General features: G+C 47.3%; 1 long non-coding RNA gene across 1 annotated transcript; it reads left to right on the plus strand.

Moving 5' to 3' along the window:
* The first annotated feature begins 4,426 nt into the window (after positions 1-4,426).
* LOC146784444 (uncharacterized) lies at positions 4,427-24,768 on the plus strand. The gene is made up of 5 exons (XR_014970791.1): positions 4,427-4,498; positions 4,893-5,003; positions 5,116-5,184; positions 23,799-23,849; positions 23,948-24,768. It is a non-coding gene; the product is annotated as an uncharacterized LOC146784444 (long non-coding RNA).
* Positions 24,769-25,353: the final 585 nt, after the last annotated feature.

Below are 25,353 nucleotides of genomic sequence, written 5' to 3' on the forward strand. Positions count from 1 at the left end.
CCAGACGGCTTATTATAAGACCCTGAACCAAAGGTTTCCTAGTTTCCAAAGGTAGCCACTTAAAGATCTTCCGTAGCATACGCATAATCCCAAAACAGGTCCCAAGCACCAGATTTATATGGGTCTTCAGGGACAAAGAATTGTCAATCGTAATGCCCAGATTACGCACTGCTTGCTTAGGCTGGGGACAGATGCCCAACTCTTCCGGCCACCAGTCACTGGACCAAAGCTGTTCTGCTTTTCCGAATAGGATAACCTCCGTCTTACTGCCATTTAGTTGAAGCTTATTCAGGTTCATCCAATCATTGATCCGGATCATAAAGCTTTTAAAACGGACTTGCACATCAGCTTGATCCGACTTACAGGTGACAAGCAGCTGAGTGTCATCGGCGTAAGAAATTGTTTCAAATCCGTAAGTCCTAATAATGTCAGCTAAAGGTGTTAAGTAGACATTAAATAACATAGGGCTAAGAATGGAACCCTGAGGAACCCCGACTGTAACTGGGTATGTGTTGGAAGCAATACCGTTGAGAGATACCGTAGTAAAACGGTCTGCCAGGTAGTTCTCAAACCAATTGAGGGCCTTCCCTCTGATACCCACCTCCCACAGACGAAGTTTAAGAATGCTGTGGGAGATGGTATCGAAAGCTGCAGACAGGTCCAAAAGGACCAGAATTGCAGATTCTTGATGGTCCAATGCTAGCCTGATATTATCCACTACTTCGATAACTGCAGTCTCAGTACTATGAGACGCACGAAAGCCAGATTGTGAGGGATCAAGTAGCCTATTCGTCTCAAGAAAGACAGCCAAACGTTTATTCACTAAAAATTCCAAAACCTTCCCAAAGTAAGGGAGCAGAGAAATGGGACGATAATTAACAGGCAGACTGGGGTCAGCTCGAGGTTTTTTAAGTATAGGCTTAACCAGTGCATGTTTCCATTTACGAGGGAGAGTGGCTTGATTCAGAGATAAATTAAAAACTGTTATAAGAGCATCCACAAATAGAGGTAAAATTTTGGCACAGGTACGAGGGGGAAAAGGATCGGCAGGGGAGCCAGATTTAATCCTTCCTAGACTTTCAGAGACTTCACAACTTGTTATGGGTTCAAATTCAGTAAGGAAGAGAGGACTGTTGGGTTCCATAAGCGAGAGCGATTCACTGGTATTGATAGTAAGGCAACTATGGGTGGTTTCTGCAGACGGAAATGAAGCATAGATAGCTTTAATCTTATTATCAAAAAATAGTGAAATAGAATCAACCCACTCCTGAGTAGGCACACAAAAAGATTGTTCAACCGTAGGAACTGTGAATTCCTTCAATATTTTGAATAATTATTTGCTCGAGTGTGGCGCATTGTTGGTGCGCTGTGTGAGGTAAGCCTTTTTTGCGGATTTAAAATTGTTAATATAAATTGAGTGGAGCTGTTTGTACTTCCTACGGTGTTCATCAGATTTGGATTTCCACCACTGACGTTCGGCTGCCCGACTTTGTTGTTTATAACTTTTTAATGAGGCCGAGAACCAAGGAGAGGCTTTGTTTTTTATTTGTACCTTAGTGGGTGGAAGGACTATATCCAAAGCTTTTAATATAGAGGACTCCAAACTCCAAATTGCAAGCAGCGGATTCTACCGCATCAGCCTTCTTGCCACGTAATAAAGGCTCAAAATGGGACAAAAAGTTTGCGCCAAGGCCGAATCCAAATACTACCTTTAGGGCTCATTTTGCTAGAGGTCTTTATGGGCATGCTAAATTTAAGAGTAGAATGATCAGTCCATAGGACAGGACAAGGAGATTCGATATTAATATTCAGAGAGTTAGTAAATACAAAGTCTAAAGTGTGGCCCGCTAAATGAGTAGGTCCAATCACCTGCTGTATGAGTCCCAAAGTGAGCATTGCATCGAATAGGAGGGCAGAATCTGAATCTGACAATAATTCTGCGTGATAGTTAAAATCACCAAGTAAAATAAATTCAGGCTGTACAATTTTTTTTGGAATCAAGACCTATACAGTATTTGGAACATACAATAATGCTCCTTGAACTTATTGAACTGGTTCTTAAGAATAATATTTTCATATTTTCATACATAATGACAACTGGTATCGTCAAATCAGAGGCGTGGCGATGGGGGCGAAATTTTCGCCCTCCTTTGCCAATCTTTATATGGGATATTTCGAGCTTACCCACCTCTGGAAAAAGGGTCCTAGTCGATTAATGGAAAATGTATTGTTTCTAGGCAGATACATTGACGATATACTAATGTTCTGGGCTGGAACCAAAGAGCTGCTCGAAGAATTTTTTCTCTATCTTAATGACAATCCTTTTAACCCCTTCGCTGCCGCGGACATTCCGCTGCAGCGCTGGGGGGGGCAGGGGGGCAGCGCGGTGGGCCTGTGCTCATGACGGAGCCGCTCCGTCATGAGCCACAGTTGAGCTGTGCTCATGACGGAACGGTTCCGTCATGACTCCGCCCATTTGCGTTATCGCCCCGCACAGGCGGGGAAACAGCGCCGCGCAGGCGGAGCGGCCGCCAACAGGATTGTCATGACGGAACCGTTCCGTCATGAGCACACGGCAACCGTGGCTCATGACGGAACGGTTCCGTCATGAGCGGGGAAGGGGTTAACCTAACCTTCACCAAAACAGAAAGCATTTCACTTATAAACTTTCTAGATATCACAATTATAGTTGAAAAGGACAACCTACAATCAAAACCTTTTAGAAAAGATACGGCATGCAATGCAGTGCTTCATGCCACAAGTGCACATCCTCCCTCACAAATCAAAGCTATTCCTTTGGGGGAAATGATAAGAATAAAAAGAAATTGCAGTGACATGAAAATACTTGATGAGGAACTGAACGCAGTGGAAAGGAGATTTATAGCCAGAGGTTATAATAACGCAATGATTAAAAAGGCACGTAATACTGTGGATAGAATCAATAGAATACACTTACTCACAGGACATGCCAAGAACAAAAAACAGACATGCAAGACAAAAATAATTAGATTCATTACACCATATTCAACTGCCAGCGCTGATCTATTTAAAATACTCAAAAAACATTGGCATCTATTAATAGATGACCACAAAGTATTGGAGGCAGTAGGACACAAACCAAATATTACCTTTGCTAGAGGTAATACACTCAGACAATCATTGTGCCCTAGCTTTATTCCAACAACTCCAGTTAGGACCTGGTTACCGGCTAAACCTAAAGGTTTTTTCTAAATGCGGGACTTGTAACATATGTCCCTTTGCATGAAATAAAACCCAGACTTTTAAATACAATTCAGCAAGAACCTATACAGTTAATAACTTTATTAACTGCAATACCAAATTTGTAATTTATTGCATCATATGTATATGTGGGAAAATTTACATAGGCAGCACCATTAGACCTCTCAAAGAGCGGATACAGGAGCACATAAGGGCAATCAGGAACAATAATGCCCAATATCCGCTAGCCTCCCACTTTAACACCATGCATAACCACACAGATCTGATTAAAATAACCTTCCATGGTATTGAAGTAATTCTTCCAAATCAAAGAGGGGGCAATAGAGTCGCCAAATTACGACAAAATGAATGTAAATGGATTGTTTCCCTTAGAGCAGTGGAACATGGGATCAATATCGACAAAGAGATGTTTGAATACATATAAGGCAATAATGTACTGATTACCAGAAATTTCTGTCTCAGATCTAATGACTTGATACCTGTGCTTGTATATCTTCTGTTCAATCATGTTACACATGTCAAATGCTTATCAGAAATATTTGCTTTAGATCCAAAGACTTACAACCAATGTTTATATAGGCTTTGTACAATCATGTTACATGTGTCAGATGTTAAACATTTGTTCTTACCAACTTTTATAATCAATTTCGCCACAACAATGTGGGCTATTTGATCTTCTTTCCGTTGCATGACCTACGGCTATCTGTCCATTTTCTCTCTTTTTTCTCTCTTTTTTAGCGCGTATGTACAACAATTATCAAAGATGTGGGTAACCCGCCATAGCATTTTTATAGTACATGAGAGAAACTTGCATTGGCAAGCTGGGCTTCTATCTGGATCGCGGAGACAAGATCCATTTATTTTTGAGTTTCCGTTTGAAGGTTAAGTTTTATACGATACATACACGTACACTTGAATGCGCATTTATACGAATCTTTTCTAGTTTGACTTGCGCTTGATGGTAATTACATTTGTTAATATATAATTTAACAGATGTGCTGTAAACTAATTTCACTCATACTACACATTAGACAACTTGTGTTTTCTACCGTTAGTGATACTATTCGATTTAACTAGGATACTTTTTTACCACTTTAACATGGCCGCCACTCGCTATCCGCGAGCCCTGACCTTGGACCTAGAGTCCATTTTCTACGGTTATTACTTGACTGGGTGAGTACTTAGTACACACTGGCGGGAAACTTTCAGCGTGAATACGCCACCGACAGACCGAGGTGCTTAGATAGATGACTAATAGGTGAGCATACAGTCCAGCCAATACCGCATAAAGTTTTTTTGCTGTGTTTCTAATACTTTAGATCATAAAACTATGAATACGTGAACTATTTTGATGTCATCGTTTTTTTGATCGCATCATAATTTGCGCTTATTTGACCATCCGAATACATGGGCTTAGACTTGGAATTCGCCATTCCTCTTATTGATGCCATGGGAACATGCATATTGGAATCAGAATTTAATGTGTTCCTTTTTGTACGCAAATCTAGATCGTATTTTCATTAACATACCTGCCTATGAGATACTTCTCTAGAGACTGGGCACGTTTAATTTTTAGTTGTACATACATGTCTGTTGTTTCTATCGGGCAACCAACTAAAGCATATATACTTTTTTCTGTCATACTCCATTAGTGAGGACGGATACTGGTGCCTATTAGTTTTCGGACATTACTAAAGGAGCGATATTACTCGAATTCTCTGACGTCGAATCAGTTGACCATTCGATGGAAATTTTCATATTAGGTAAGATTCTTTATACCCTAACATTTCTCGAGTATAGGGGTCGTGAATATACGATCATTCTGGCAATCCCAATATACGTATATACATAAACATATACACTGTTCATTTACAGATTTTACCTAATACATTGGACTTTATCAAGAACTACCTATGGCACAATCGATATTTTGAACTACTCTAGGTGAGACAACGGTCCTCTCACTATTATACTTACCTTACACAACTTGGGTTCCTACGGATGCGCCAACGTGTTTCTCTAATACTACTTACAGATTTCTCTTTTACTTTCTAAACGGGTGTTATACCTGGTCACTTTCTTGGCTTAAGATTTCGATTCCCTACGCCACTTGATACAGGTGTTTCCTTTGGTGGCGGTATTGTTTTGGAGCTCTTCCTTTAATCTCATTCTCGCAATGATTTCGAGCACATTTAGTTTTCCCTTTCTTCCTTTCTGACTGACAGTTTTGTGTAGACTATCATGTAATAATGTATACTCATACATGGAGTCTTTTTAATTTGATTTTTCATGTTCTCCTTTCTTTGTATGTATGCAGCCTTGAGAAAGCCCTTGGGGCGAAACGCGCGTCGGCTGCGTCCAGATCAGTGGACATTTATTTGGTTGACAATTAATAAATGCAATACAACAATCTTATCAAGACCGGACAGTGATGCATATCTTTGTTTGAACTCTACAATTGATGGACAATACCCAAGAAAATGGTTATTTCAGGGTACAATTAGACTTTGAGGGTGTGCTACGTGGCCTTCTCTTTACGTAAAATAAAATAGTCTGCTGCTAAAACATAAGGTGCGATAGCTTCTAGCAGCAGATTAGCAAAATCCGCCTTAGGACCAGGGGGTCTATAAATCAGGGCCCCATTCCAGGATTCCGGACCAGGCGTGTCAATAGAAAAAAATTAAAATTTCTAGCTTGATAGAGGATGGGGAATCTAATACGCGAATCTTTAAGGGGCCGCTGTTGCAACCGCAATGCCGCCGCCTCTTCCAGTTTTCCTATTGAGTCGAGTCAAATGATATTGGGAGGGAAACGCAGTGGCTACACTCACTGACGAGGAGTCCTGGAGCCAGGTCTCAGTAATAAAACATATCCCCGGCTTCTCTTCATCTAAAAGACTCCAGAGTTCAGTTGCATCTTTAGGTAAAGATCTTGCATTCAGATATAGGGCAGACACAGAGTTTGTGCGAGAGTTGATATCATTGGGCAGAGATTTACCAACTTTATGAGCACGGGTGCTTAAATCTCCTCTATTAATGAGGCCAGGTTCAGGGTTCTTGAGGCGCACAGATGAATGTAAGCACTTATTGAAGGAAGAAGTTTTATCAGGATTTAAAAGATGGAGTTCCCTGCTAGAGTAGCGCAACATAATGTCGGGCCGAAGTCCACCGCTTACTTCAGAGAGTCAGGCCGTCAGGCGGCAATCAGGCGCGGACGGTCGCAGACGGGCTTGCCTTTGGTGCGCCTTTGGCGCGCCGCTGCGCGCGTCCGCGCCCCGATCTGCGTTATGAAGGCGGGGTGGGCTTGGCAAGCGCAACTGAAACGCTAACCAGATTTAGAAACCGGAAGTCGCTCTATGACCCTGAGCATCCGGAAAAGGCTGATTGTCCCTCCGCAACAACCAGCACAAGCCGTGGCGGAACGGAGACCAGCCAAAGAGGAGAGTGTTGGGAGCAACAGATAAAAGCAACAGCAACAGGTATGAAAAATAAAATAATTCCAATGAGCACAGTCTAAAAACACAGTAAGGCAAAATTACAAAACGTTCATACAATACAATATTCTGTATTCAGGGCAAAGTTAAAAACTTTTAAAAATCGAAATGCGAGGGGAGAGCAGGCTGTAATAGACCAGGAAAGATGTCTGAGGCTGCGCGCGTCCGCGCCCCGATCCGCGTTATGAAGGCGGGGTGGGCGTGGCAAGCGCAACTGAAACGCTAACCAGATTTAGAGACCGAAAGTCGCTCTATGACCCTGAGCGTCCGGAAAAGGCTGATTGTCCCTCCGCAACAACCGGCACAAGCCGTGGCGGAACGGGGACCAGCCAAAGAGGAGAGTGTTGAGAGCAACAGATAAAAGCAACAGCAACAGGTATGAAAAATAAAATAATTCCAATGAGCAGTCTAAAAACACAGTAAGGCAAAATTACACAACGTTCATACAATACAATATTCTGTATTCAGGGCAAAGTTAAAAACTTTTAAAAAGCGAAATGCGAGGGGAGAGCATGCTGTAACAGACCAGGAAGGATGTCTGAGGCTGCGCGCGTCTGTGCCTCGATCCGCGTTATGAAGGCGGGGTGGGCGTGGCAAGCGCAACTGAAACGCTAACCAGATTTAGAGACCGGAAGTCGCTCTATGACCCTGAGCGTCCGGAAAAGGCTGATTGTCCCTCCACAACAACCGGCACAAGCCGTGGCGGAGCAGGGACCAGCCAAAGAGGAGAGTGTTGGGAGCAACAGATAAAAGCAACAGCAACAGGTATGAAAAATAAAATAATTCCAATGAGCACAGTCTAAAAACACAGTAAGGCAAAATTACACAACGTTCATACAATACAATATTCTGTATTCAGGGAAAAGTTAAAAACTTTTAAAAAGCAAAATGCGAGGGGAGAGCAGGCTGTAATAGACCAGGAAGGATGTCTGAGGCTGCGCGCGTCCGCGCCCCGATCCGCGTTATGAAGGCGGGGTGGGCGTGGCAAGCGCAACTGAAACGCTAACCAGATTTAGAGACCGGAAGTCGCTCTATGACCCTGATCGTCCGGAAAAGGCTGATTGTCCCTCCGCAACAACCGGCACAAGCCGTGGCGGAACGGGGACCAGCCAAAGAGGAGAGTGTTGGGAGCAACAGATAAAAGCAACAGCAACAGGTATGAAAAATAAAATAATTCCAATGAGCACAGTCTAAAAACACAGTAAGGCAAAATTACACAACGTTCATACAATACAATATTCTGTATTCAGGGCAAAGTTAAAAACTTTTAAAAAGCGAAATGCGAGGGGAGAGCAGGCTGTAACAGACCAGGAAGGATGTCTGAGGCCAGGAAGATTCACATGTGCAACTTCCCCCTGGGCCCCTGACGTTAAGGAGCTAAAGACATATCGAACTAATGCGCTTTGTGTACCCTTGGGATCCAATAAAAATTATTGTGAACTTGCCTCTCCCTCTCTGGCCTCCTCGTGTTTAGTCCACACGTGGTGTCAGAAGTGGGATTTGGGGTCCATTAGACGCTGCATAATGGAGAACCTTGTCTCCCTGTGTGAGCACTAGGGCTGCGAGCTACCTGAGACCAGTACCTGTCATTGCTGCTTTTAAACGTGACTGCACTCGTTTTTATCATCATTTTTAAATCGTGTTGAAAATCTTTCTGGGGGCATTTTTATTGTATTAGATTAACTGGGAATTAGTCAGAGGCACTCTAACACCCCTCTCCACGCTATCCTACCTTTCCTTCGCTAGCCAGCCGCTTTCATTGATTGCAGGCGGCGGCGGGCGCCATCTTGGGTGAGGGCTGGGGCTGCGCTCTAGTCGCGCTGGCCTCCCGCCCTCCCAGACTACTTAGCTGGCCGTTTTCAGTCGTTCGCTGCCTTTTTGAGCTCTCCCTGTGTGAGCACTAGGGCTGCGAGCTACCTGAGACCAGTACCTGTCAATACTGCTTTTAAACGTGACTGCACTCGTTTTTATCATCATTTTTAAATCGTGCTGAAAATCTTTCTGGGGGCATTTTTATTGTATTAGATTAACTGGGAATTAGTCAGAGGCACTCTAACACCCCTCTCCACGCTATCCTACCTTTCCTTCGCTAGCCAGCCGCTTTCATTGATTGCAGGCGGCGGCGGGCGCCATCTTGGGTGAGGGCTGGGGCTGCGCTCTAGTCGCGCTGGCCTCCCGCCCTCCCAGACTACTTAGCTGTCCGTTTTCAGTCGTTCGCTGCCTTTTTGAGCTCTCCCTGTGTGAGCACTAGGGCTGCGAGCTACCTGAGACCAGTACCTGTCATTGCTGCTTTTAAACGTGACTGCACTCGTTTTTGTCAACATTTTTAAATCGTGCTGAAAATCTTTCTGGGGGCATTTTTATTGTATTAGATTAACTGGGAATTAGTCAGAGGCACTCTAACACCCCTCTCCACGCTATCCTACCTTTCCTTCGCTAGCCAGCCGCTTTCATTGATTGCAGGCGGCGGCGGGCGCCATCTTGGGTGAGGGCTGGAGCTGCGCTCTAGTCGCGCTGGCCTCCCGCCCTCCCAGACTACTTAGCTGGCCGTTTTCAGTCGTTCGCTGCCTTTTTGAGCTCTCCCTGTGTGAGCACTAGGGCTGCGAGCTACCTGAGACCAGTACCTGTCATTGCTGCTTTTAAACGTGACTGCACTCGTTTTTATCATCATTTTTAAATCGTGCTGAAAATCTTTCTGGGGGCATTTTTATTGTATTAGATTAACTGGGAATTAGTCAGAGGCACTCTAACACCCCTCTCCACGCTATCCTACCTTTCCTTCGCTAGCCAGCCGCTTTCATTGATTGCAGGCGGCGGCGGGCGCCATCTTGGGTGAGGGCTGGGGCTGCGCTCTAGTCGCGCTGGCCTCCCACCCTCCTCACAGCCTATAAATGGGCACTAATAACAGACGGCGCAGCGGGCTGGCGCAGCGGGCGCGTGCCGAAGCCGCGCCAAAGCTAAGCCCGTCTGCGCCCGTCCACGGCCGGACACGGCCCAGGGCCATAACCCCTGGTCCCCGACTGCTGTACTCATCTCTGTACTTAAGAGAGCTGAATCCTGGTAAAACTCATAAGGATTGTACCCCGGTCCCTCTCACTGTTGGGAGGGACACTAGCCACCCCCCATGTCCAGGCTGTGGCTACCAACTTCCTCATTCCCACCCTCTAGCCCATCTAGATCCTAATTATATCTCGTCACACGTTCCAGACAATGCTCCTTCGCATGGCTGTCGAGCCGCGCTTATCAACACGCGCTCACTTCCTTGCCACAGTTTTCACATCAAGGAGTTTATCATCGCTCACAACCTAGATGTACTGTTCGCTACTGAGACATGATGCCGGCTCTGGTCCGGATTTTTGCGACGCTATCCCAGATGGATATAGCGTTGCTAGACATGATAGGCCCATAGGAAGAGGCGGTGGCCTTGCAATTATCTACAAGGACAAATACCGGACCACACTCGATCCTATAAACTCTGCTAATTGTGAGTCAGCTGCCTTTGCGATCAGCATTAACCCCAAACAAGCCCTAAAGGGTATAATATTATACCGACCCCCTGGCCCTCATAGCGCCTTCCTCTCCACTCTCTCTGACCTAAATGACAATGTTGTCGGCTCAGAAAATTACACGATACTTGGAGACTTTAATTTTCATTTGGAAGAGAAGGATAATCTTGATACAATTCAACTAACGACTGACCTCGCTAATTTAGGACTTCACCAATTAGTCAAGGGCATTACACATCAAGCTGGACATACCCTTGATGGTCTGTTCACCAATGATCCTGACATCTCTGTGTTGGACATTATTCCCATCACGTGGTCAGACCACAGGGCTATTATATTTCAGCAAAATATACGGGCCCTACATTCTTCTCTTCCGAGACCCCGAACTAGGGTGGGGACACGTGCTTGGAAAAACGCTGACATTCCTCAGATGCTAGACTCCCTTGCCTCCTCCCATCCTCAGGGAGGAAATTCTTCAGCATTATCAGCTATAGACTTCCAAGATTGGATCCGAAGTGCCGCCGATCTAGTGGCCCCAGAAAAACTCACAAGACCTAACAGAGCATCTCCTTCGGCTGCCTGGTATAATGAAGATTTAAGACTCCATCGCCAACACTGTAGGAATCTAGAAAGGCGATGGAGAAAAGCTTACTGCCCTACAGCCAGACAAATTTATAAAGATGCCCTTATGATTTACAAAAAGGCAATTGTGGCCCGAAAAACAGTCTTTTTTTCGGCACAAATTGAGACCGCTGCCAACTCTGCCAGAGAGCTGTTCTCCGTTGTTACGACCCTGTCCACCCCCCCTCTGGCCCTGGGGTAGAGCCCTCACAGACCTTTTGTAATAATTTATCCACCTTCTTCACCACAAAGGTGGCAGATATATATGCTTCATTTGAAGGGGATACCAAAACTGAACACAGAGGCGGTAGTGTGAATGAGGTACCTTCTCATCATAATTATGACTCTTTCTTATGTTTTTCACCTGCCTCACTTGATGACGTTATCACCCTCATCTCATCCACTAAATCGGGTTCTCCTTTGGACCCTTGCCCTCCTTCTGTGATGCAAAAACTCACAGAGGTGATTTCAAGCCCCCTTATGGAGATCTGCAACACTGCATTTCAGACAGGCCAATTTCCTAGTATATGGAAGAAGGCTGTTATAAAACCCCTTCTGAAAAAACCCTCCCTAGACCCCACAGCCGTCGCCAGCTATAGACCCATTGCGTGTCTACCCTTTGCCGCCAAAGTATGCGAATCCATGATGAATAGACAGCTTTCACAGTTCGTCGAGACCCACCAACTTCTCGATGAAACGCAGTTTGGCTTTAGGAAAGGGCATGGGACAGAGACCGCCCTGATTAAGGCCTCTGACGAGATCAGGGCAATCATGGATCAGGGGGGGGCGGCTGTCCTCATTCTTTTGGATTTGTCAGCGGCCTTTGACACGGTCGACCATGCCACCTTAGTCGACCGTGTCACAGCTCTGGGCATAAGCGGTCTGGCCAAGGATTTCATTTCATTTTTCCTGGCAGACCGTACCCAGACTGTAAGGCTGGGAGATTTCTATTCACCCACCTCTGCACTCCCTTGTGGAGTTCCACAAGGTTCCTCGCTAAGTCCCATGCTATTTAACATTTATGTAGCGGACTTAGCGAGGGTAATAAAGGCACATGGAGTACGGCTAACATCCTATGCAGATGACACCCAGCTGGTCCTGGGCATCCATAAGGACGGCTGCACTGTGGCAGCCAACTTCCAGAGAGCTATGCTTGAGGTCAGTACCTGGATGGCCTCTAATTGTCTTAGGCTCAACTCGGACAAGACCGAGGTTATGACCTTTGGAAAACTCTCTCCAGAATGGTCTTCTAACTGGTGGCCGGAAAAGCTCGGCTATCCACCTGTCCCAGTGGAAAAAGCCAGAAACTTGGGAGTCATTTTTGACAGCAAGTTGGTATTTGACCTTCATACAAACAAGGTTGTGTCGTCTTCATTCTTTATTCTGAAAAAGATTAAGAAGCTGCTCCCTTATCTCCCTCCCTCAGCTGGGAAGACTCTGGTCTCTACCTTAGTCTTCTCCAAAATGGATTATGGAAACGCTCTCTTTCTCCATACCCATAAGCGTATCATAACAAAGCTGCAATCCATCCAGAATGCGGCAGCCAGGATTCTCCTGAGCATCCCTCGCCGCAACTCCACCACTCTTGGCATTCGTCAACTCCACTGGCTGAGAGTAGAGAGCCGCATACAATTCAAGGCCCTCTGCATTGCATATAAGGCAGTACACGGCATAGGGCCCAGGTTCCTGACGGAAGCCTTTCAGCCATACACTCCTAGACGGCAATTAAGATCGGCCAATACCAACCTCCTCACTGTTCCACGCACAAGAACGGCAACCTGGGGAGATAGACGTTTCTTGGTGGCCACCCCAAAACTCTGGAATCTTTTGCCACATTCCATCAAAACTGCCCCGAATCTGATGAGCTTCCGCAGGCTCTTAAAAACGTGGTTATTTAACCAGTGAGAGGATGACTGACCCCAGTAGCTCCACAGCGCCGAGACACCCCAGGGTATTTGTTGCGCTATAAAAATTACGTAAATAAATAAATAAATAAATAAACAGCTCATTGCGGGACAGGAGAAACTCGAGTGGGCTTTGGAGAGACATATGTCTTCGGCCCAGGCAGATAGAGAACTATTTAGTATTACCATAAATCAGCAGTTAGAGAGCCTCTATAAAATGTTGGAAAGACAGGACGCTGATGAAAAAGGACTACCTATGAGACAGGGGACTCCCGCTGCTTTCCCTACTGTTCCCCTACAGAAATACCGTGAGGGTGAGGATCCTGACTCATTTCTCCTCAATTTCAAACGGGCAGCCCGTGCCTCGGGTTGGCCAGAAGCCAAATGGCCCTTTTTTTTTAGCCCCATTGTTGACTGGAGAGGCCCAAGAGGCCTATCAGGCGGCCAATCCTATGGGTACTTCCTCATATACCGAGATAAAGGGGATTATTCTAGATCACCTAGGTCTAGATGCAGAGGCATATAGGACACGTTTTAGAAAAGAAAGAGGAAAACCTGGGGACACTCCAAAAACCTTGTTTCATAAATTAAAGTCCACTGCAGATAAATGGCTAAGACCTCAACACCATACCAAAGAGGAAATCATGGCCATGGTTTATCTTGAACAATTTTTGGAAGCCTTGCCTTATGCCACACAAAGGTGGTTAAAACAACATACCAGTCTTACCCTTGAACAAGCTATAGAAATGGCAACCACGTATTCCCGAGCACAACCACGGAGCACAGTCTGGGAGGGGGAAAACAAACCCCGTCCAGGGGCAAGAAAACAGGACAAAAAGATGCCCAGAATTCTACCGGAAATTGCTAAACCCCGACCCTCTAAACTCGAGGGCATGTCTGGGAAGGGACCGCAGTGTTTCTAATGCAGTGCATGGGGTCATATCGCTCGTTTTTGCTCATCAAAGAAGACTACGGAGGAACCAATGGACATAAACTATTTGCCCCGACATGTCCTATATACAGAGGAGTTCGGCATGGGGTATTATGTAAGTTTGGTCCTGGATGGGTCTGTGTGAAAGCACTCCTTGACTCGGGTTGCAGACAGTCAGTCATTCAGAGTACTCTCATCAGGCCAAAAGACATGATCCCCCACCGAATGATACCTATCAAATGTGTGCACGGGGATGTAAAGGCGTATCCGGCTGCACAGGTGAAAGTACGACTGCCCGATGGAAGGGACCTACATGCAGTCGTAGGGGTTCTACGCAATCTCCCCGAGAAACTTATCTTAGGCACCGATCATCCTGAATTCATGGACTTACTCCATAACAAAATCAAAAATACCCCTAATGGGCCAGCTGTACTTATTAGTCAAGCCCCCTGGCAGGACGACAGGAGCTTTCGGTATGCGCAAAAAAATGACTCCACTCTCCAAACCGTGTGGCAACAGGCCTCACAGACCATTATCTCCTATCCTCCATTTGTCATTGAGAATGATCTGTTGTACAGAGTGGGTGCCCAGAATGCCACAAAACAACTGCTTGTCCCCAAAATCTTTAGAGAACAGGTCATGTTTTTTGCACATAGTCACCTAGTTGCCGGTCACGTCGGAGCCCAAAAGACTAGCCAGGCAATCCTTGAACACTTCTATTGGCCAGGGATATATGCACACGTGTCCAAGTATTGTCATGAATGCGAAGTGTGTCAAAAAAGAAATCCCTACCGCCCACCCGCAGTCCCTTTACAGCCTTTGCCTATCATAGGGAAACCATTTTTCCGTGTCGGAATGGACCTCATCGGCCCCTTACCTAAATCACGAAAGGGTAATCAGTACGTACTTGTTGTTATCGACTATGCCACCCGTTATCCCGAGGCTTTTCCCCTAAGAACCCCCAACACAACGTCCATCTGTGAGAAACTGATGGCGTTATTCTCCCGTGTCGGTTTCCCCCACGAGATCCTCACGGACCAAGGCACCCCGTTAGTTTCAAAGCTCATGGCCCAAGTGTGTAAAAGTTTAGATATCTCACAAATCAGGACCTCTGTATATCACCCGCAAACGGACGACGTGTGCGAACGTTACAATGGTACCATCAAGCTCACATTAAAAAAAATGATGACGGCTGAAGGCCCTGACTGGGACGCCCTGTTACCCTTGGTGTTATTTGTTATCCGTTGCCAGAAACAAAGCAGTCTTGGTTGTTCTCCGTTCGAGCTCCTTTACGGTAGGCAACCGCGTACTCTCCTGGAGATGACCAAGGAAGCCTGGGAGAAAGAAACACCTGAGGAGACCCAGGCCCTCCTTAATTATTCAAAAGGATTGAGGTCACGGTTGTCTAAGTTGAGGGAGTTCGCTCACACCAACCTTGAAAAAGCACAACAGCGACAACAAACGTTTTACGACAAAGGGAAAAAATGGCGGCATCTCCAGACACACGACTGGGTCTTGATTCTTCTGCCGTCATCTCTTCCTAAACACCGAGCTGAGTGGAAAGGGCCTTATGAAATCATAAAGAAGATCGGGTTAACTACCTACCGTCTACGCCTGTCCAAAAACAAGACCCAGATTTTTCATATAAACCTGCTAAAAAAATGGATAGGTGACCCCCCTAAAACCAACACACATTGCTGACCACAAAACCTATAACGCTCCTGACCACTCTCCAATCACTTGACATAAACAGCGATCTCCAAAAAGAGCAACTCAAGAAGTTACAGACTCTGTTGACTTCATTCTCTTCCATCTTCTCAGATGCACCCGGTCAGACCCATTTGGTTGAACATACCATACCCTCCGTACCTGGGAAAAGTATAAGACAACGCCCTTACCATATCCCTCCTGCGCGTAGAGCAACCATAGAAACCGAGATACAGAACATGCTTACTGCCGGCATTATAAGACCCTCCAAGAGCAATTGGTCCTCCCCAGTGGTTCTTGTACCCAAGCCCGATGGATCGGTGCGCTTTTGCATAGATTTCAGAGCAGTCAACTCCATCACACAATTTGACTCTTACCCCCTGCCCAGAGTAGATGAATTAATAGAGCGGTTAGGAGAGGCCAAATATATAACAACCTTAGATTTAACCAAGGGGTATTGGCAGGTGCCTCTCTCTCCAAAGAACCATCACAAAACCGCATTCTATCAATCAATCAATCAAAGACATTTATAGAGCGCACTACTTACCCGTAGGGTCTCAAGGCGCTGGGGGGAGGGGGGTGCCGCTACTGCTCGAACAGCCAGGTCTTCAGCTTCTTCCTGAAGGAGAGGTGGTCTTGGGTCAGGCGCAGGTTGGTTGGGAGGGAGTTCCAGGTCTTGGCGGCCAGGTAGGAGAAGGACCTTCCTCCTGTAGTCGCTCTTCGTATGCGGGGGACGGCGGCGAGGGCGTGGTTGGCTGATCGGAGGTGGCGTTTGGGAGCGTAGAAGTTGATTCGGTTGTTGAGGTAGCTCGGGCCTTGGTCGTGTAGGGCTTTGTGTGCGTGGGTGAGGAGGCGGAAGGTGATTCTTTTGTTGACGGGGAGCCAGTGTAGGTCTCTCAGATGTCCGGAGATGTGGCTGGTTCGTGGGATGTCGAGGATGAGTCTGGCTGAGGCGTTCTGGATCCGCTGGAGTCTCTTCTGGAGCTTGGCGGTGGTACCGGCGAGAGGGCGTTGCCGTAGTCCAGTCGACTAGTGACGAGGGCCTGGGTGACGGTCTTCCTGGTCTCGGTGGGGATCCACCAGAAGATCTTCCGTAGCATGCGTGGGATGTTGAAGCACGCCGAGGAGACGTTGTTGACTTGCCTGGTCATGGAGAGGGAGGAGTCTAGGATGAAGCCTAGGTTGCGTGCGTGGTCTGTCGGTTTGGGTGCGGTGCCCAGGGCGGGAGGCCACCAGGAGTCGTCCCAGGCAGAGGGTGAAGAGCCCAGGATGAGGACCTCCGTCTTGTCTGAGTTCAGTTTCAGGCGGCTGGTCGTCATCCACTCTGCTACCTCTTTCATCCCTTCGTGCAGGTTGGCTCTGGCGGCGGCGGGGTCTTTGGTCAGGGAGAGGATCAGCTGGGTGTCGTCGGCGTAGGAGATTATGCTGAGGTTGCGTTGGCGTGCGATGGCCGCGAGGGGGCTCATGTAGACGTTGAAGAGGGTGGGGCTCAGCGAGGATCCTTGCGGGACGCCGCAGATGACTTCGGAGGCCTCTGACTTGTACGGTGGTAGGCGGACTCTCTGTGTTCTTCCGTCGAGGAAGGAGATGATCCATTCCAGAGCCTTCTCCTGGATTCCGACGTTGCTGAGGCGCTGTACTAGGGTGCGGTGGCAGACCGTGTCGAATGCCGCGGAGAGGTCTAGGAGGATGAGGGCCGCTGTTTCTCCGTTGTCCATCAGGGCTCGGATGTCATCGGTGGCGGCGATGAGGGCGGTCTCGGTGCTGTGGTTGGATCGGAAGCTCCACTCCCTCTGGTCTGTACGAGTTCACAGTCCTTCCCTTTGGGCTGCATGGGGCTCCGGCTACATTTCAGCGGTTAATGGACATAGTGTTAAGACAACATCAGAGCTACTTGTCTGCTTACCTAGACGATATCATCATCTATAGTCCAGACTGGGAACAACATCTTCTACAATGCCAGGCAGTATTCAGCGCCCTACTGGACGCAGGATTACATATCAATTCTAAGAAGTTGAGAGTAGCCTATCATAAAGTGCGCTACCTTGGTTATCTTCTGGGAAACGGGGTGATCGAACCCCAACAGGAGAAAATCAAGGCAATCACTAACACCCCATTTCCTACAACCAAAAACGGGGTCAGGGCATTCCTAGGCTTACTGGGATATTACCGAAGATTTATTCCCCACTACTCCCAGATAGCAACCCCCCTGAGAGATCTCCTTCAGAAAGCAGTGAAAGAGAAAGACCTCCTCACACCATCTCCACAGGCTCTCCAGGCTTTCCGGGATCTGAAAACGACCATAATATCTAGTCCTGTATTGATCTCCCCCGACTTCTCGCGTCCTTTCATTCTCCAGACGGATGTATCTGATACGGGGTTGGGAGCTGTCTTGTCCCAAGTGACAATTGATGGTAGTGAGCCTTTAGTGTTGCCTTTATTAGTCGTAAACTCTCCCCACGTGAACAAAACTATGCTATTATTGAGAAGGAGTGTCTGGCGGTGAAATGGGTGGTAGAAAAGATGCGCTACTACCTAGAGGGAGCCCCGTTCCTCCTTTATACAGACCATGCTCCGCTCCAATGGTTGGCTCGTAACAAGGGTAATAACCCCAGAATCCTTCGTTGGTTCCTCTCCCTCCAGCCCTTCTCCTTTGTGGTTAAGCGCCGGAAGGGTAGTTCTCATGCTAATGCTGCCTTCTTGTCCCGGGTCTCTCAGTTCCCCGAACGTGAACTGTCTAGGGGAGGGGTGTGTCACGAGACGCCCCTTCAGGGAGAATACGACGGACAAATATCCCCTTACCTTTCTCCTGTTTTTTGTTCACAGTCCCTGAGAACATCGCAGTACTTAATTCCGGTCATCTCTCCGATGACGTGATCTCCCATGTGACCTCGTCACCTGATCGCACCAGGGTGACGTATGAGGAAGAGCCGCTTTTTGAGACCGGTACAGGACCTAGGGAAGAGGCTGCTGCTACGCCGGAGGTCCAAACTGAATAGGACGTCACAGACCTCAACAGCTATCGGAGGAGCTCAGTTGCCGCACAACGAAGAGCGTCCAAGATCGAAGCGCCCGACCAGGAGAGACTGGTGGCACCATCACGAAGAAGAAGCGGCCGCAAAGCGAGGGAACCAGGGACAGCCACGAGAGAAGGAACCGGACCTTTTCCGGTACCGCGACAACGCCAGCCACGCCCCAGGAGGTGCGTGGCTCCCTGAGGTACGTGCCAGGGTTCGTGGGTGGTTTACTACCAAAAAGCCCATTAGTACCTCGCCAGCCAGCCCATCAAGGGTGGAGGGAGGGCTCCGTTAACTCCAATATCCCTTACCCTGTTCCACACTCCACATGGTGGCGGCCCGGGTGATTCTTCCTCACTCCCTTTCCCCAGTGCACTGCTGAAATAAAACGAGGTCCCGTTCTAAACATCGTTTTTTTTCTTTCTTTTTTTCTTCTTTCGTGCTTGGGAGGAAATGGCCTTCACCTGACAGAAGAACAGGAAGATTCACACGTGCAACTTCCCCCTGGGCCCCTGACGTTAAGGAGCTAAAGACATATTGAACTATTGCGCTTTGTGTACCCTTGGGATCCAATAAAAATTATTGTGAACTTTCCTCTCCCTCTCTGGCCTCCTTGTGTTTAGTCCCCACCAGGGTAGGACGGGATTGTTAATTAACTGACACCTCACACAGGTGGCACAGAATCTAGCTACCTCCTGGTATACCCCTGGCCAATAGAACTTCTCCAGTAAATATTTGAGAGTGTTCTCCTTTCCATAATGGCCTTCCCCGGTTCCGCTATGAGCTAGAGACAACATTTGTTCACGGAATGTTTTGGGGACCACCAATTGCTCTTTCCCATGATCCTTATCTTGTGTGCCTCTGTATAAAAGCCCCTTTCTGATAAAAAAGTAGGGACCTACCTTTCCGGGTTGTTCGTCTTGGGCTTGTCCCCAGGCATGTTGCAAGGTGGTGTCATCCCTCTGGGCCTGACGGAAGTTTTGAGGAGGGTCTTGAGGAGTCTCTGAGGAGGAGGTAAGGATAGGCATAGGCAGGACATTTTTAGATAAACTGTATAACAGCCTCTCCTTCTTTTTTTCACTACGGGTTTGTTCTCTTTTCTTGGTGGTTGGGGCCTGTATGTCGTTTTTGGAAAAGGGGGCGGTCTCTAGCCATTCTACGAAGGGGGTAGGGGAACTCAATGAATGTAGATATTCATGAAACCGAGGCAAATCAGTTCCCAACAGGGCTAGTTCAGGTAGGTCGGGGACCACTCCTACCTTCCTCAACTGGGCCTCCCCATTGATTTCCAGAACGACTTCTGCCAAGGGATATAGTCGTTTCTCCCCATGAACACAAGTGACCTGAACGAACTCCCCTGTCCTTATTTGTGCTTCGGGTATAAGCTCCTTAGAGACAACTGTGTGATGACAACCGGTGTCAAGAAAAGCTGTTATCGCTTTTCAGTTTATGTGGATCTGCATCCTGTATGGGAGGGGGCTACGATTTGTGACCAATACCCGCCCGCGTATATATACCCTACCTCCATAGGTTCGGGCCCGGGGTTACGTGTTGGACAATGACGAGCTATATGCCCCCACTCTGCACAGTGGAAGCATTGAGGTCCCTGTGTTAGTGTTGTACTGGGGGGGGGGGTTTAACTGGGTTATCGGGAACAGGGGTCCCTTTTGGTCTATCTGGTGAGTGGGGTGCTTATTCAGGGGTTTCGGGGAAGAAACAGAGGGTCGATGGGTGTTTAAAGTCCGGGGAGCGATGGTAAGCGCAGGCCAGGTCTACTGCTAAAGTCACGGTTAGGTTGGGATGCTGTTTGATCCATGCCAGAGTATTGTAGGGGAGAGCATCAAGATATTGCTTTAAATATACCTTTTCTGTTATCTCGTCTGGGGTTGCAATTGAGGGTTGCAGCCAGCGATTCCCAAGGTACCTGATACTGAAGTATAAAGCACGGGGGTTGTCCCCTACACTCCACTTCTCCTTCCTGAAGCGGTTACGATAGTATTCTGGATCGCAACCCAGTCGTTCTAATATGGCTTTTTTGATATCATGGTAGCTGGTTGTTCCGTCTGGGTTGGCGGCCTGATAGGCTGCTTGTAATTCCCCGGAGAGCAGGGGGCCTATATATTGACCCCATCTCTCCTGGGGCCAGGAAGCCGTGGTTGCAACACGCTCGAAAATAACAAAAAAATGATCCGGGTCGTCCCCGGTCTGCTATTTCTGTAAAACCGACCCTGGAACATTGGGGTGTATCCTAGAGCTAGCAATAGCATCCATAAGCCTCAGTATAGCGGTATCCTGAACCTGTTAATTAGTGGACAACAGGGTAGCCTGGTCCTTAAGAGCCACCTGAAAGTCCTCCCGGTCCTTTCTTGCCTGTGTGGATTGTTGTTCCATAACTAATTGTAAATGGCGTTGACCCTCCGTCAGCTGTGTAATGATGGCCTCCATAGTCACGGTTTGGGTCATTGTTTCAGGACCTTATCCCCCTTCTGACACCACTGTGATGAGTTTGCCTTGCTGGAAAGTTTCCCCCGCCCCTTCTCTCCCAGATAAAGTAGGGACGTTAGGCCTGCTTGTGGGGCGTCTTGTTCTGCTTTATTTGTTAATCGTAAGAACCCAATAAAGTTTTGGGTAAGTGTTGTGGTCCCTCGGAGGCCTCTCAGGATCGGTTCGTTGCTCAATTGGGATCCACCTATTGACAACCCCAATCTCCGAGTTGCTATAAAAGCACGGACATTAGAGGGGGTCAATCGGGGGAAGGAAAGGAAGGGAGCAGCGGGAGGGAGACCTGTGGAGAAAAACAATAATTAAGACACCATGAGCCTGGCACCAATACAGCGTATCTCATGCCCTCCTTGTGGCACTATGTGGGGATCTACCTGTAAAGAAAAAGAACTCGTCTTTTGTGGCAGCTATAACAAGAAGGGTGATTGTGTCATCATCAGACCTTCTAAGGGCTACCTGGCGTTGTCTGCATTTCGTACCACATACAAGAAATACTCAGCAGAGGAACTGTGAACAAAGAAACATATACAGATAAGCAGCGCTCTTTACATCCCCCTAGGGAAACACTCCTTTACAAGGCATACCTTACCCACCATAAAACGTGTGACTGTGGGCCTCACAAGGGAAGAAGGAATTACGCTCTCTTCTCAGCACCTCTCATATCTCCCCTGCTAAGACGAAACAATACACACAGAAAACACTTATGTTGGTGGAATACGGACATCAATGGTTATTCATCTCTAATCATTTTACTCATCAATACCTATTCAAGGTAACCGTGGAGTGTAAGTTAGATATACCACCTGGTAGGGTATACCAGTCTCTGCACACAATGTCATAAACAAGAGAGCTACGAGTTCCCTCGCTTTTGTAGCCAAGAGATGTAGAGGTTTCTTAGGTTGCGACGCTGCGATAGCATCCGCTAATGCTAATGTATTTAAGTATCGAATTTGACTCTCGGCAGTGTCACCGACACCCGTTTTGTAATGTTTCCGTGGGTTCTGTACAGCGGTATTTTGCCAATAATGCTGTATCAACAAATAACAAGAAATGACTCTAGGCAGTGTCACCGACCCCCTTACCCCCACCCGGGCGGTCTGGAGCCGTATCACGCAGTTCCTTCGGCGTCTGCTATCAAGTCCGGAATAATCTGCCCTGTTCCTGCTACCGGCTCCGGCTTATGTAGCCGGCCGGACCCGCGCTGCGTCACTTCCTGTGCGCACGCATCGCGAAGGATGCTGGGAAGGGTAGTTCGGGTTCTTTGGCCTTCCAATACTCCCGCATCTCGCGGAGACGGACAATGGTCCTCTCCCAAAAGGCTTTGTGTGTCGTGAGTTTCACGGAATGTGCAGCGGGCGGGCGTTGGCACATGACAGTCAGCAAAAAAAACAGTGTAGGAACTAAAGAAAAGAAAACACTAAAGTCCTCTTCTTTGGAGGTCTGGTCACCTCTATTGTTTCTCCTTGGTCCTGGAGTGTTTGGCCGTGGTGAAATGGCTCCGGGAGAAAGCCGGGATGAGGCAAATGGAAGAAAAGAAAGAAAACAAAGACAAAGGGACTTTAGTCACTTGTCTGTTTGTACACTGCAAGGGGGTTAGGGATGTGCCCACCACCACCAATGTCCCTAGCAGTGCAGTGCCTAGGGTGAGGGAAGTTTACTGTTCTCCGTCTGTTGTGGCCCTCCGTCCCACCCACCACTTCTTAAATGAAAAGGAGGGAGTAAAGGCCACTTGCCTGCCTCCACGACCCTCCAGGGCCGTGGTATGGGGAGAACCCGCCTCCTTCTCCTCTGCTGGAGGGCCGGTCTTGCTCGCTTTTAAGAGGAGGTCTTCCTCTGTTCTTGTGGTTCTTCCTGCTTGGTCGCCTCCTTCCAGCACGTCCCCAGGGGTGTCCTCCTTCGTGGATGGCGCGTCCCTCGTTGTCTCCTCTCGCCCCGTGCTCCGCGTCTCCTCCCTGAAGAATCCCCTCTCCGGAGATAGCCGGCCCTTTTCTTCTTCCTGTCCCGTGATTCCGGCATCAGACGATCCGACTGCTAGACCGTCACCGCTACTTCCTGCTGCGGGGGACTCGGCGGCCATGTTGGGTTTCTCAGCGTTCTTTTCAGTGTGCTGGAACGGGTTCTCGGAGACCTTATCACACCCCCCTCCGCCAACCTCCCTCGTTGCTACCAACCCGCTTTCCCCAGAACCAGCGTCACTCACCGGCTCCGCCGCAACTCTCCTGAGTTGCGGCCGTTCTTTAGCCTCCTCTGGTGGACGCCACCACTCTTCCGTCCAGTGGTTGTCTGTCTCCTCCTCCTCTTCTCCACACCGGTCTCCGTCCTCTCACCCGGCGTTCCACTCCGCGTCCTCTCGCCTGGCATTCCGCTCTGCGTCCTGCTTCACTTTCGGACTCGTCTCCTCGTACTGCTTTTCCCTTCCGCCGGTCGACGACCACTCCTCCTGGGTTTGCCTCTCTTTCACTGTTGGAGACGTAGTGTTTCCGGGGTCAACTCCTCCCCTCTCCGCCTTCTCGTCGTGCTGTGGGGAAACAGGAAAGGTGGATGTGTCTTTTCCCCGGGTCGAATCTTGCTTGCATCTGCCCTTACTGTTCAGTTTCCTATGTGTGAGGGATTCTGGTCGTTGTAGTTCTGTGTGTGTTAGAACCCCGGAGTTCACCCTCTCACAGGACCAAAAAGTCTAGTTGACTTTAGACGCATTGTTCCATCTCTCTCTAGGCCCTGCCGGTAAAGACATAGAGCTCCTAGAGGACAGTCAAAGACTTGGACACCTCAATTATTGTAAGTGTATTTCCGGATGTGACTGGTGACAGTAATATTTTACATGTCCCGATTGGACAATTTGTTTATATTTTCATTCTTTTTTCATATTCTTTACAGACTACTTGGCCTTAAAGACATGAGCAGCAGGCTCTTCTATGATAAGTTAAGGTAAGCAGACATACGCTGGGTTGTTATGGTGTGAATATCAAGTACATTTTGGTTTTTGGACTAGAAAGTAAGAGATGGTCTCTCTATTTGTATTTCAGCTCTTGTGGTCCTGAAGAGAACCCTTGAAAGTATTGGGTTCGAAACGCGTCGACCTTGCGTTTTCTGTGCCAAACAAACATTTAGTAATAGTTTTGCTTTTTGTGCACTGTAAATGTTTTGTCACTTTGAGAATTTTATGTAAATTGTGATCCATAGTGCACTGTAAAGACTGGTGTAGAATGTTTTCCGTTGTTTGGTTGTTCCCTCTGGTGTACAAAATATCAAATAGGTCCGTTCAACCAGTAAGGGATTGTTGTGTATGGCTGGTATGTAGTATGGCTTATGAATGGAGACTATCGAATATGTGAAGTAGATGATGAAGTGTGAATATGGTGTCTGTAGATTGAAAGTTGATTGAGATTTGTTTGCATTTAGATAAAAGTTTGCCCTGAATTGTAAAAAAGTCTTACTAAATCAAAGAAAAAAAGAATTCTGAAATAAATTGAAGAGTTCAAGTATTTACTTGAGGCTGTCATAGATTCATTTCTGTGGGCTGTTATAAATAACAACTAATTGTTCATCAGTATTGGCATTGTTGTTTGGTTTGCTTGAGATTAATTCAAGCATTCCATCCAGCACTTTTTTTATACTTCAATGGTGCAAACAATGATAAAGCATGAACACCGCATGAAAGCCAACTGCTGAAAAGCTCAGTCTTGCACTTCTTGCTTTTTTTCTAGAGCAGTGGTTCTTATCCCATGGTCCGACGACCCCTGGGGGCCACGAGTCCTATTCAGGGGGTCAAAATTGAATAACATGAAATATAAAAAACTGTAATTAATAAAGTATATACAAATAAAGAAGCAAAATTGCATATTTGAAAACCTTTTCTCTGTTTGACTGTGAATGAGATCAAATCTTTCAATATTTGAGCATTTGTTTGGTGGGTACTTGTTTCTATATTATTCTGTATTGTTTTGAGGTTCAAATCATAGAAAATGTATAGGCCTGGGATCATCAGCTTCCAATAATGACTCAGTGGGGTCCCCGGATTCCAGTAATTGTCTATGGGGGTACACTGAATCAAAAGGTTAAGAACCGCTCATTTAAAGAACTGTGGAAATGCAGTCTAACAAACAGCTAAAGCTGTCTGTAGCCATACCAAAAAACTATAAATGGCAGGCTGTGGAGGAGTATAAAAAATCTAATTTTAAAAGCGGGTGAAAGGAGAATAATTAGGTAGGGGAGGCTGGTGCTCAAGGGCATGAGGTGAGTTTTCCTTCCATCATTGAGATGGGGAAGAAGGAAATTCAAGTATCTTAACATTAAGGGCTACAAGTCGCTTGTTATTAATCAGCCTCGATTGTAGTGTTTTTTTGGGGGTGGTGAGGGACTGGTTCTAGGACTGGAGTGTGCGGTAACCATTGTCAGAAAGTGCCTCCACTTTCAGCCCGGTTCTGATGTG

Source organism: Triturus cristatus, chromosome 11, assembly GCF_964204655.1.
Source record: "Triturus cristatus chromosome 11, aTriCri1.1, whole genome shotgun sequence".
Lineage (NCBI taxonomy): Eukaryota > Metazoa > Chordata > Amphibia > Caudata > Salamandridae > Triturus > Triturus cristatus.